Here is a 14008-nt window from a genome sequence, read left to right as displayed (position 1 = left end):
TGGAACTGCCTAGTGTTTGTCAGTATTTCGTGTGGCCAGTATCTCCCCTCGCATGAGTACAAACATGATTTTATTAAGTTATATTTATGTTGCCAAGGTGATGCTGCTGTATCACAAAGACAAATTATTCCGTACCAAATGGTGCTGGTGAGCCATTTTGTATTGTGGAGGTGGGGAGGAGGGATGTTCACAGATGCCCAAAGGCCTGTAGCTCTAGGAATTCAAAGACAAACTAGGTGTGCATGCGTGTGGAGGGGGAAAGAGCAATGGTCTGGATCTTAACACCTCTCCTGCCCCCTGTTCATTATGCTGAGTGGTGCCATATACTGTATTTTTCCGTGTATAACACGACCCCATGTTGTTGAGCTTCTTTTGTAAGTTCGCTGAGCTGTTGGGCAGCTTTTTGACGATCCCCCGCTCTGGCTGACGGAACTGGTGCTGTAATACACCACATACTGGCACTCACCTAATATTCCTCCTAAGCTGGGAAGAGCGGGTAAGCAGCCTCCTCTCTGACATTTCCCTGCCACAGCACCAGCCCTTGCTTACTTAGCATATTAACCCATGTATAAGATGACCATCAATTTATCTAAAAAAATAATACAGTGGTACCTCGGGTTACATACGCTTCAGGTTACATACGCTTCAGGTTACAGACTCCGCTAACCCAGAAATAGTGCTTCAGGTTAAGAACTTTGCTTCAGGATAAGAACAGAAATCGTGCTCTGGCAGCGCGGCGGCAGCGGGAGGCCCCATTAGCTAAAGTGGTGCTTCAGGTTAAGAACAGTTTCAGGTTAAGTACGGACCTCCGGAACTTAAGTACTTAACCCGAGGTACCACTGTAATCAGAAAAAGGTCCTCTTATACATGGAAAAATATGGTACTTCTGCCCCCCAAGTCCTACTCTGATGTCCCTCACTACTGCCACAAATACTTCATCCTATCCCTGTTTTTGCTCTATGTGTGGTCTCTAAACAAATGACAAGATAACACAAGCAATGTGCAATGTTTTCCAGCAAGTTACTTCAGAAAATCAAAATAGTTAAGGCAACTATCTGCTTAAAGGTAAAGGTAAAGGGACCCCTGACCATTAGGTCCAGTCGTGACCGACTCTGGGGTTGCGGCGCTCATCTCACTTTACTGGCCGAGGGAGCCAGCGTGCAGCTTCTGGATCATGTGGCCAGCATGACTAAGCCACTTCTGGCGAACCAGAGCAGCGCACGGAAATGCCGTTTACCTTCCCACCGGAACGGTACCTATTTATCTACTTGCACTTTGACGTGCTTTTGAACTGCTAGGTTAGCAGGAGCAGGGACCGAGCAACGGGAGCTCACCCCGTCGTGGGGATTCGAACCGCCGACCTTCTGTCTGGCAAGCCCTAGGCTCTGTGGTTTAACCCACAGCGCCACCCACATCCCATAACTATCTGCTTACTATATAAAAAATGAAAAAAAGTTGTACTTTGGGATGTCAACCAATTCACATTTCCTGATGGGAGAGACCCATTCTGCTGTATTATTAGCAAGGTGACCATTCTTCCCTGTCGATCTCTGTAAGACATACTTAAGGGCTTAATGTGATTTAAAGGGAAATTGGATTAGGCAAAGCATGAAAAATCAGAGGTTCTGAATAGCACTAGAAGAGAATGGTAGAGCAAAACAGGAACAAAAATGAGAAAAGGAAATAGGTTGAAGGCATTCCTAGTTTAGAACGTCATTCACCCACAAAAAAATACCACAGAAGGTCAGGGTCTGTACGATGATTTGATGCTTTTGCAGAGTACTGTTTTCTTTACGTCTCATTTTTAACCTCTTCAAATTTGATCAGGATAGTGGGATTTGCAGAAAGCATTCACATCTTATTGAACAAGAATTACTTGACAGACAGCTGGCTTCTTGCTGACTTGAATAGTCACACTTAATAGAAGACCTTGTTAATGACTAGTGGAGGGAATCACGTCTAGAAGCAGTTACCAGATCTACTGTGCTTGAAACACAAAGGACAGGGTGAGCAGCACGGCTGGAGAACCAGGCATTTCTCAAGTTCAGCCTGAGTAATTATAGAGCAGCAAATATATAGGAAAGTGTGCCAGATCCTTTCTGAAATAGAAGACTCCCTATTTATTTGCATTTACATACAGCTTACAACACAAGGTGGTTCACATAATGAAACAAATAAAAATAATGAAATGTGTATTTCACAATAACAGTTCATAACCCACTTTCACAGGGACCTCTTCAATTTATTACTTGGAGTGCTTAGGAACTTTAATTAATAATAAATTATGATTGCTGCTTTTTTTTTTTTTGCATGAAATGCATATTCCATCAAGGTAGAACTTTTGTTTCTGAGACTTCTTATTTTCCCAACACTCAAATGTATGCTGCTAGGATAATGAGATCTGGAGTGTTCCATCACTCTTCTAAGCACTGCATGGAACTTGGGTGCAAGGGAGTCTCAGGCATCTATTATATATTGTGTTGTCTTGTCTTGTGTTGTGTTGTGTTGTGTTGTGTTGTGTTGTGTTGTACTAGACTGGTGACCGGGAGTGGCCACCGAGACCATATAACACCAGTCTTGAAAGACCTACATTGGCTCCCAGTATGTTTCCAAGCACAATTCAAAGTGTTGGTGCTGACCTTTAAAGTCCTAAATGGCTTCGGCCCAGTATACCTGAAGGAGCGTCTCCACCTCCATCGTTCTACCCTGACACTGAGGTCCAGCACCGAGGGCCTTCTGGCAGTTCCCTCACTGTGAGAAGCGAAGTTACAGGGAACCATGCAGAGGGCCTTCTCTGTAGTGGCACCCGCCTTGTGGAACGCCCTCCCATCAGCTGTCAAAGACATAAACAACTATCTGATGTTCAGAAGACATCTCAAGGCAGCCCTGTTTAGGGAAGTTTTTAATGACTGATGTTTTAATGTATTTTTAGTCTTTTGTTGGAAGCCGCCCAGAGTGGCTGGGGAAACCAAGCCAGATAGGCAGGGTATTATTATTATTATTATTAATAATAATAATTAATAATAATAATGTTGGATGGGGCTCTCTAGGTCATCAAAACCAGCTTCATCTTTGAACTTAGATAGTTCTTGTATCATTGCCAGTGATTACCAACACAGTTCTTCCCTTTATGTGTAATACAGTTGTACATTGGTTTTCAAACAGCTTAGTTCTCGAACATTTTGGTTCCCAAACGCCACAAACCCGGAAGTGACTGTTCCGGTTTGCGAACTATTTTTGGAAGCCAAACTTCCAACAGGGCTTCTGTGGCTTCCAAAAGGCTGCAGGAGCTTCTTGCAGCCAATCAGAAGCTGCCCTTTGTTTTCCAAAAGTTTTGGAAGTCAAATGGATTCCGTTCCAATGTACGGCTGTACTACATTTTTGGTATGTCAGAGACTTTTTTGTAGTGAGAAACTAATAGGTAATGATGATGTGCAAGGCCAGTTCCAGACCAAATGGTGCTCTGGGTGCAGAGAATCTTTGCCATCCCCCCTCCCCCATTTGTTTAACTATTGAATACCTTGTTTTTAAAATTTCACTTATAGAATGGTTTTCATGTACAATTTCCATGGGTGATTTATCCCTGTCAAGTGCTGTGATAAATTTGCACACATGGATCCATCACTCAGACTTATACCACTTGCTGAATGCACACTTATTATATGATTTTTTTCCTGCAAATGATGAAAAAGATTTTTTTCCTGCAAATGATGACAAAGCTGGCTAAGCAGGTCAGTGTTGCCAACATTACAAGTGAAAATGAACTATTGTGACCCCCCTTAGTGGTTGAATAGATAGCCCATGATAGCAGCAACTCCACAAAAATGGGGACAGAGGGAGCTAGAGCTCCCCACCATAAGGTTATTGAAGGGACCCCCGATAATGAGTAGGCAGAAGAACCCACCACCACACAACTGTCCCTCCTAGACTTAGCTGGAGATGCTGGGATTGAATCTGGGACCTTCTGCATGAGAAGCAGATGTTCTACTACTGAACTACATCCTTTCCCCAAGGGGAAGCTATTCAAGGATGAGCCATGGAAGACTAATTGACAGAAGAGAGGGAGAGGTACAACACTAGAGTGTTGTACTTCCCTGTTTCGGGAATACTTCCCTGTTTCGGGAAGCTTTTAATGTTTGATGTATTATAGTATTTTAATATTCTTTTGGAAGCTGCCCAGAGTGGCCGGGGAAGCCCAGCCAGATGGGCGGGGTATAAATAATAAATTATTATTATTATTATTATTACTATGACCCAGGAACTGGCAGCAGCATCTCACCTGTTGTACCTGGGAGAAGAGCTTAGCTCTGAATGAAGAAACTGTGCCAAGAGTTAAGGTGCGGACAGTGAGGTGGTAAACAGACTACAGCTGAGAATGGAAAGGCTGAACCATGAACAACGTGCTTCTGGTTTTGCTCTATCCACTTCCTCCATGCCATGCAGAATTCCATAAAGTTCTATCATGTTGCCACAAAAAGTCTCAAATGCAGCAACCTTTCTTTATTGTGGGGCAGCGGGGTGAGGGCCACCCTTGATCATTTGGGTGGCCCTTTTGGAACCTTTGACAACTTGGCAATAGCCTTTGTGAGGTGAGGCAACCAGAACTGTACGCGGTACCCCAAATGTGTTCACACTATAGGTTTGTATAATGACATAATATTGGCAGTTTTATTTTCAATGCCTTTCCAAATGATCCCAAGCATGGATTTTGCCTTTTCACAGCCCTACGCGGGTTGACATCTTCATTGAGCTATCTACAATGACCCCAATTTCCCGCCCACTCCTGCCCCGTGATTCAGGAGACAAAAGACTTCTGATGATGAGTCCTGAGAGAAATTGAAATGGACCAAACTGCCACATCCTTTCAGCAACTTTTTCTAGGGTTTTCATCCCATGCTGCTAAGGCACCCCTCTCTCTTTCTCTCAGTCTCTCCCCCCCCCCCGGTGCCCCTCCTCTGACACAAAGCTTATTCCCCACCACAACTTTTAGGTTAAAGATGCATACTGTGCCATTGCTTACTGAATTGATGTGATGCAAGTACAGGGGAAGCTGAGGGCAGAAATATGTTTAGAAACATCTTCTGGAAGCCCCATCAATGAGATTTTATGCCTTGAAATGGAAAGAAAAGCATTCAAAAGCTGAGAGTTGGCAGGTATGCTTGTTAACCAGAAGAGGAGGGGGAGGCCTGTACCACCCCTGCTACCAGTAGAATGCAGTACTTGTGACTAGCCCACAATACATATATATCTGTGAAAAAGGAAGTTTTTAATGCCTGCTGTGTGAGAAAAGTACATTAGTTTGATAGACAACTCTTTGTTCTTCAACTAGGAGGAAACAATGGCAGCTGGAATAAAGGGAGTTACGGTGAAAGTCATCTTAAGTGCATCACAAATATGGAAAGAATGGATCAGAAGACTGTTTGAAAAGAACATACAGCCATGAGTTTTATAAGAACCTAGTACTTTAGGGCCTTCATTCATCTTGCATCAATGCAAATTGAAAGTATCACATTTACTTCAGCAGGGCTTGGATAATACAGCAAAATCCCTGCAATAGCAACATCCAGTAACCCACTGGCAAGGAAGGAGTTGGAAGAGGGGGTGGCGAGGGAAGGTGTGGATCTTATTCAAAAGTCACTCATTTCCCCCCTGGAGAAAATTCTCATTGAGTCTATTGAAATCGGGGCAGAAAGAAAGCTGAATAGGGTTCTACTGTGGCAGACTAGAATGGTACCAGTTATGTAACCCCCATGAAAAGCTTCTTTAGAAACCTGGGCATTACTGTAAAAAAAAGAGAGACAAAAGGGAAAAGATTAATAAAAAACTCTCTTTAACACGTACTGTGGAACCAGATGATGAGATTAATCTTTTCCTTTCCCCTTCCAGTTTTGAAACTGGGATCAAGACAGATTGTGAGAAGTAGAAGCTTGTTTGGCTGACAAACTTTAAAAATCCAATGCAGTTGGATACAAATCTGCACCCCTTCAACTAAGTAATTTAGATGTACTGTGCCGGTGAGAAGGGCAAAAGAGATATTTCAACAATTACCTGTGCAAAGGTGTGGGAAAGCTGTGGCTTTCAAAATATTGTTGGACTACAGGTTTTATCATCTGGAGTCCAGTACAGTGGTACCTCGGGTTACATATGCTTCAGGTTACATACGCTTCAGGTTACAGACTCCGGTAACCCAGAAATAGTGCTTCAGGTTAAGAACTTTGCTTCAGGATGAGAACAGAAATCGTGCTCCACTGGCGTGGCGGCAGCAGGAGGCCCCATTAGCTAGAGTGGTGCTTCAGGTTAAGAACAGTTTCAGGTTAAGAACGGACCTCCGGAACGAATTAAGTACTTAACCCGAGGTACCACTGTAGTTATAATTAAAGGTAAAGGTACCCCTGCCCGTACGGGCCAGTCTTGCCAGACTCTAGGGTTGCGCGCTCATCTCACTCTATAGGCTGGGAGCCAGCGCTGTCCACAGACACTTCCAGGTCACGTGGCCAGCGTGACAAGCTGCATCTGGTGAGCCAGCGCAGCACACGGAACGCCGTTTACCTTCCCGCTGGTAAGCGGTCCCTATTTATCTACTTGCACCCGGGGGTGCTTTCGAACTGCTAGGTTGGCAGGTGCTGGGACCGATCGGCGGGAGCGCACCCCACCGCGGGGATTCGAACCGCTGACCATGCGATCGGCAAGTCCTAGGCGCTGAGGTTTTACCCACAGCGCCACCTGCGTCCCAGTTGTAGTTATAATTACTGCAATTTAAATACATCCCACCACAGTGAGAAAAACTCTGGCCTGTAGTGCCTGCTCAGTCTGCTGACAGAATCTAACTGTCGATGGGCAACTTCAAAGCCCATTCCACCCTTCCTTCTTATAGTTCTTTATCTTTAAATCTCAACTTGGACCAGACAATGCTTCAGACTGAGAACTCTTTCAAATAGACTGCCTTCCATAAAGTAGGGCATATTGACAACCTTACTAACTTCTCCTACCACTAAGATGCTCTTACTGTTTCTGCCGTTCCAGTATATTTTTGATATCTTACATTGCTTTTATTAACTGATAGCTACATTGAGAGCAGAATACTGAAGGATGGTGTCTAACTAATAATAAATGCATCACCAGGTGAGTGAGTGAGTAAGTGAACAAGGTGGGGAAAACATGGAAAAGGCAGGTCAAATGCTTGGATGCTGTCAGCAAAAGTTAACAGAAGTAAAACGAACTAAAGTGCCTTACACCAGATGAGGATACATCCATTAGATTTCAATTTCAGATGTCCCATTGCGTATGCATTTCTCAGCACTGTGCTTCCATTTTATTAATGCTCCTCATTTTGTTATGTTATCCCAGCATTTGGCAACCTGTTCTAGAATCCAAATATTTAACGTAATCTGTGGTTAAGTGTATGTGAAGCTATAGCAGAAGTCAGCACTTGATTCATAAAACTTGTTTTGAGGATGCAATTCTGTTGGTGATCTCTCATCTATAGCAGCCGGGCTACATGCGGAATGTCTGATTTGGAAGTGAGAGTTTGCTGCAAGGCAGGACTGGGAAATGCTGTTAACGCGACTGCAGCGCCATACAAAATTGAATCGTGGTTATAGGGAAATATCCCATTTTGTCCTCTAAAAGATTTAATAACTCCATCTTTGGGGACTTTTGTATGAATTAAATGCTGCCTGAGGAAGACCAGCAGGAAAGGGGGGGGGGGGGAATCACTCAATTTTCTGTTCGTTCATCATATGGATGAAAAATTCGTGGAATGAGCAGGAAATCTGACCCAAGGGTTATTTTCACAAGTGGCTTAGAACACATTTGAGTGTGCAGTGAGGCACTAGTGAATGGTAATGTGGGATGGAAAGTGGAAGGGCACCATTAAAAATATTTTTGCATCAATGATTCCTTTCCAGGCTTGGAGAGAAAAATAAAAACTCACCACACTTTCAATGTTGTTGGCATCCATCTGTCTTGAGAGATAATGGAGTGTGCCTCTGGGGGTGAAGTCAAACCGTTGCATTAGCAGCACTGAAGTGCAAGCCTGGGCAGTGTGTATGGGGGTCCCAGATGGTAAGCCCCTCCTCTCAGCCTTGCTGATGTGGTCTGAAGGAAAGCAGAGCAAAACATTTGGCACCAGTTTGGCTGCAGTAATTGCTGGAAGGAGGCGTACAAGGTGCCATTCAACTGTCTTAAGGACTCCACTCTGAAATTGTGTAGGATTTACTCCTTAGCCTTTTCTCCTGCCAAAGATATCCAGCAAGGGAGCAGGGGTTTAGGATCAGAGTTTTCCTTCCCCTAGATTGGCTACCTTCTCAGGTTTATAAGCCCCATCTGCCCCTAACTTCCCTCTACAGCAGGCTTCCTCAATCTCAGCCCTCCAGATGTTTTGAGACTACAATTCCCATCATCCCTGAACACTGGTCCTGCTAGCTAGGGATCATGGGAGTTGTAGGCCAAAAACATCTGGAGGGCCGAGGTTGAAGAAGCCTGCTCTACAGCATGTGCAGAAAGCTTATTGACTGTTGGACCTACTTGTCTACTCAATCCACTGGAGCCTGTCTTCACATGTAGGGGAAGTCCCTAATGCACTAAGGGTTTGAGACTACCCTTACCTCATTTAGCGGCCAGTCAAAGCTGTTTCCCAGGGTGTGGCTGCTGTCTCATGCTGACAGCTTCTAGAAGCCACAGGTGATTGCTAAGTGCAGGGTGGAGACCAAAGGTGGACAAACTACCCCAGAAAGAGCATGACATGTCCCCCCCCCTATATACTACACCCCATACACCCCTCTTAATGTAGGTAGGGACATTGAATGTGTATGTATGAGAACTAAATTGTGATTGAAAGTCCTGCCCACAACCTACATGCATTTAGTTGAAGGTAAAAAATGACCCTCCATTTGTACAAACTGTGTGTGTACCTGTGGGCTCAGTACATAAACTGGAGAACTGTGAAAACGGTACTCCTGTAAGGACACTTCCTATCTTCAGATGAAAGTATGTACGTTTTGTCAAGGGCCCTCCATTGTGATCCTGCTCTTTTCACATGTGTTCAATGCACCAATTTTGAATGTGTGAAGACTCGTTAGTCTCCCTTTAAAAGATGAACTCGCTATCCCTGCAATGGTGGTGTGTGAATAGACATTCAATCTTAAGCAGATCTGCTGTCCAGGAGGGCTCCAGTCTTCTGCTTCAGCTGGAGCTCTCCTCATCTGGCAGATCAACTGGTTCAGCAGATGGGTCAGCCTACTCTGTTTCAAGAGGGAGGCTGGAGGCCTCCCAAGCAGCAGATGCATTGCTGAGTTAGCTGCCCTGGCTGGAATCTTGCTCCTGAGTATTATTGACAGTCCTCTTTGTTGTGGAATGGAATGGTTTGCCCAACCACCCAGCTTAAAATCTCTTTCTTTTAGCAACCAATACACAACAAAACCTTCCAGAATCTCTTCTAGCCAATCTGAACTGGGAAGGAAATATCTTCTGGACCACCACCAGTCATGCTGTGTACACATAATAAATTTAAAGCACATGACTTCCCCAAAAAAATCTTGAAAACTGTGTGGTAGACAGCTAATTTTTTACTCAGTATAGACCCACTGAAATGAAAGAACATGACTAAGTTAGGTCCATTAATTTCAATGGATCTAATATGAATAAAACTTCACTGGATACCACTCTGTAGTTTGTTAAGGGTGCTAGGAGTTGTAGCTCTTTGAGAGCTTCCCAGGATTTTTTTGCAGGAAGCCATGTGTTTCAAAAGTGTTTTAAATGTATGGTGTGCACACAGGCTCAATTAAACCTTGAAAAAGAACAAAACAAATCACGTTATGTGCAGGAAATAGTATGGGATGATTCAAGGTACAAACAAACTCCTGTTTTTGGTTGAGATAATTGGTGGTGCTCCATAGGAAGAATGTAAAAAGCACAAGGAAAACAAGACCATTCCTGATCCCAAACAGAATGACCTATTCGCTCTATTGGAGCCATGTTTGAGTAGCTGTAGCGGGCTATCACTACCATAAAACATCAGGACTCTACAAAAGACTCAATCACATGTCTTCTTTCCTCCTGTAGTGTTTGATGTTATAGTTATTTAGAAACAGGGTTTTCAAAGTCACATTGGTTTATGACTGCTCATATGTCTAAAAACTAATTAACTATGACAAGTTGACCATTAGGAAAAAAAATGGTCCTAACCATGACAAGATGACAGATGTTTTAATGCCAGAAAAATGGCATCCTTTAAAAGGATGTGATGACTTTAAGTTTCAATTAATTAGATGGGGTCTAGAATACAATAGTAATTTGCAAATCATTGAACCTGTTTGGCTAGGATAAGAGTATATCTTATTTTAAAGGTGCCATTCAACACAACTGTGGTCTGACTGTATGGGGGAATTTCACTTTTACTCTACAAATCTACACTTTTTACAATTCAGTATTTAGTAGTTGAGTTAACATCATTTGCTTTCATATAGATAAAGAGGTCTGTATCCTTTCCCTCCATTTGGTCATTTTCCAGAAAAGTGAATCAAAATTTAAGATTTCCAGATGAAAGGAAGACTGGGTGATTCAGAAGTGAAGATTTTTAAGACAATTGTTCTGTTAAACTAAAAAGAATACAGTGGTGCCTTGCAAGACGAAATTAATCCGTTCCGCGAGTCTCTTCGTCTTGTGGTTTTTTCGTCTTGCGAAGCACGGCTATTAGCGGCTTAGCGGCTATTAGCGGCTTAGCGGCTTAGCAGCTATTAACGGCTTAGCGGCTTTAAGAAAAAGGAAACAAACTCGCAAGAACTCGCAAGATGTTTCATCTTGCGAAGCAAGCCCATAGGGAAATTTGTCTTGCGGAACGACTCAAAAAACGGAAAACTCTTTTGTCTAGCGAGTTTTTCGTCTTGCGAGGCATTCGTCTTGCGGGGCACCACTGTATTTGTTAAAAACATTCAATATGCTAGTTATCTTACAAAGCAGGCAACTTCTATATTTTCCATCTGAGGTAAACAACAGTTTTGAGAGGAGGGCAATTTAGATCAAGAAAATGGTGTGGGACAGAAGAGTTTACTCTGCCTCCCCCAAGACATCAACACCAGTTTGATCCCTCTTTCCCTGGTTGTTTTAAGTTTTAAATAAACCAAGGGAGATCTGGTCATGGCTCTCTGAGGTTAATGTCTAGTTTGACCTCTGCAGCAAAAGAAAGGAAGCTGGCTTGGCTAGGTTTCATCTTGTTGCAAATACATTCCTTCTTTTCTGTGCTCAGACATAATCTAAACAGCCCTTGGTATAAATGTTTAGGAGGTGCAAAGTAGTGTATCTTTTCAAGGTATGCCTATTCCAATTTGTTTCTACAGTTTGGTATTAAACAAATTAAATTTTGTTACTACACAGATCCTCTGATCCATTACCCAGGAGCCTCCTTGAGGACAGTAATTTACTTGTTGGATAATAGTGTGTAAATTATAACACACATTTACTGCCTTTAATATAAATGAGAGTAACACCACATAGGCAGCTATCATAGATGGATAAGTGTTTATTCACTAGATCAACACTTTGAAATTTCGATCATGCTGTGGCTACAGCATCTTTTTCAGGGATGCACATGCATTTATACACTGAGGGAATGGAGTGATAGGTTCTGTCACTTTCTTGTTTCCCCCTTCCATCTTGCAAACACACTTTTCGCTGGCTTGAAGTTGTCACAAAATTTATTTGCTCTTGCTGAGTCACGGCAGTGAAATGCTTCCTTTGCGCAGAAGATAAGGCAATTCCTGTAACACAAGGCAACAGACAGGAATGGAATTAAAGTACCCCTGCAATAAATACACGCTGTTTGACTTTAATGAACCTCAGGACTAAGCATATCAGAACTCTCTCTACGGCACTGGCTATTCAAATGTGCTTAACTCAAAAGCAGGGTATGATGGAGACAACACTCCAACGTATGTTTACCTCCATCCTGATAAGAGGCAAACCTCCTCAAAGATTCCATGCTGTGCTGTTGTCACCAATAGATGAACTGGGCCAAGTCTACAAATCAATTTCAGTAGATGAATTCTAGGTCCAGTGACCCAGAGTTTTAATTGGCTATTATTTTCCCAAAGGACCCTGGCATCGATCAATATGTATGGGGTGCTTTTCTCTTGCACTTCCTATTCAGACTGCACAGCTGAAGCCCAAACCAACCAGGGCTGCCGTTTCATATCTGGAGAGGAGACGAGAGATCTGGGGTCTAAAGACCACTCTCAGATATATTCAAGAAGATAAAGAACATTTCCCAAGTATTTACTTACTTTTAAAATTCCTCTGAATAACAATGTCAAACGGCAGGCGATCAGTACAGTTCAACCAGTGACCCTTCCTTTGTTTTCCAGGCAAAATGATTTGAATAATTATTTCTATAGATTAAAAATAGTATATACAAATGTTCTGCAATTTTGTGCCCTCTGATGTTCCTCTTTTTTGATGATGTGTAAGTGGCCACTCTGCAAGACATGTCTAATCAGAAGAGAATCTCATTTAATTCCTTTAATCCCCGGTATGTGGGCATTGCTAAAGTAAGCATCACTCATGAAAGTATAAACAAAGTATGATTTGGTCAAGGAAACATAATTCACTTCATCCTGTGACTGGAGTTTCTGCTACCATCATATGGAATATATTAATTAGGTAGGAAGAAAACATAAATCCAATGAATAAATTAATGCCAATTATATAAATTCCACAAGATTTCAAGAAAATAGCTCTTCAACAGGAAAGGAAATGGCCCACTCCAATTTGTGATTTCTTCTATATTTATCCCAACATGAACTATGACCCTTGATTCCAACAATGGTAGCTGACAATGTGAAGACCCAGACAGAGAGTTAGGGCCAATGAGGGACACTGAGCTAGACCTCAATAGAGACAGTCCAGGAGGTGGTATTCAACAAAACAGTTGCACATACAACTGGACATCTCTCCTTCCCCAATGCCAGTGATGGCCAAACTTGGCCCTCCAGCTGTTTTGGGACTACAGTTCACACCATCCCTGACCACTGGTCCTGTTAGCTAGGGATGATGGGATTTGCAGTCCAGAAAGAGCTGGAGGGCCAAGTTTGGCCACCACTGCCCTATGCAGATTTAGGGGATGCACAGCAGGAGGAAAATCTTCAGCTTAGCTGTAGCACTACATTGAATGCAATCTAGGAGGACCTAACAGCCAGCCAAGGGTCACAGTGGTCTTTTGACCTTCATTTATAGACAGTAAATGAACAGCTGACAATGACAAGGTGAGCCCCAACTACAACACTGAGATATTGAGGGAAGACTCCTGAAGCCTCTTAGGAGTATGGTTGATCTAGACTGGGTACTCTTACTATGCTCAGCCCCTAGCCCTAATAGCTGTAGTTGGATGATTGACTCCTGCCAGCTCAGAAAAGAAGCCATATATACTGTAGATCTAGATGATATAGATATAATAAATAAGGAAAAAAACTCTGCTTGGGGTGTCCTAGCGTTTTACTTTTTGAAATACGGCAACCCTACCTTACAATAATCTTTTAAGGTAAGTCAAACTTAAAATCCCTGTTCTTAAGTTTGGGCCTGAGGTTTAGAGATAGAATCTTGCCTAAGGTCACCTAAGGAGTTCATAGCTATGGTAAAATTTGAACTGAGGACTTCCTAGATAATGCCTTTGCACTTTTACCATGTCTCTTCCACTTCCAAGTTGATTTGCAAGTACTTGCATTCACTCCATAGACTGAAAGGTCATGTGAGCTGGCCTTTAGGGAAGAGAATTCAGGGATCAAGGCATAAACCACTCATCATAGTTTATGGGTGCTCTCACAAGCATTTCATATGCTGGCTCATTACTCTCATCTTTTGAAGTCATGGTGAGACAGCTGGTCTATAAAACAATTCCCTCTCTGTTAGGTCTGATTTATTGTCTCGGGTTACAACCGCATGATGTTCACAGTTATACTTTGGGTATAGTGTCTCAAGGATTAGCATTTATAGGTCTTCCTCACAAGGTCTGGAGCTG

General features: G+C 42.8%; 1 long non-coding RNA gene across 1 annotated transcript; it reads right to left on the bottom strand.

The window, feature by feature from the left end:
- Window positions 1-11498: 11498 nt before the first annotated feature.
- On the bottom strand, window positions 11499-12357 carry LOC308485098. The gene is made up of 2 exons (XR_013990346.1): window positions 12279-12357; window positions 11499-11756 (listed from the first exon to the last, which is right to left on the bottom strand). It is a non-coding gene; the product is annotated as an uncharacterized lncRNA (long non-coding RNA).
- Window positions 12358-14008: the final 1651 nt, after the last annotated feature.

Source organism: Podarcis pityusensis (assembly GCF_964106645.2).
Source record: "Podarcis pityusensis genome assembly, chromosome: 9".
Classification (NCBI taxonomy): Eukaryota; Metazoa; Chordata; class Lepidosauria; order Squamata; family Lacertidae; genus Podarcis; species Podarcis pityusensis.
The sequence above is the reverse complement of the archived record's forward strand: the minus strand, read 5'-3'. Positions and strand labels throughout refer to the sequence as shown.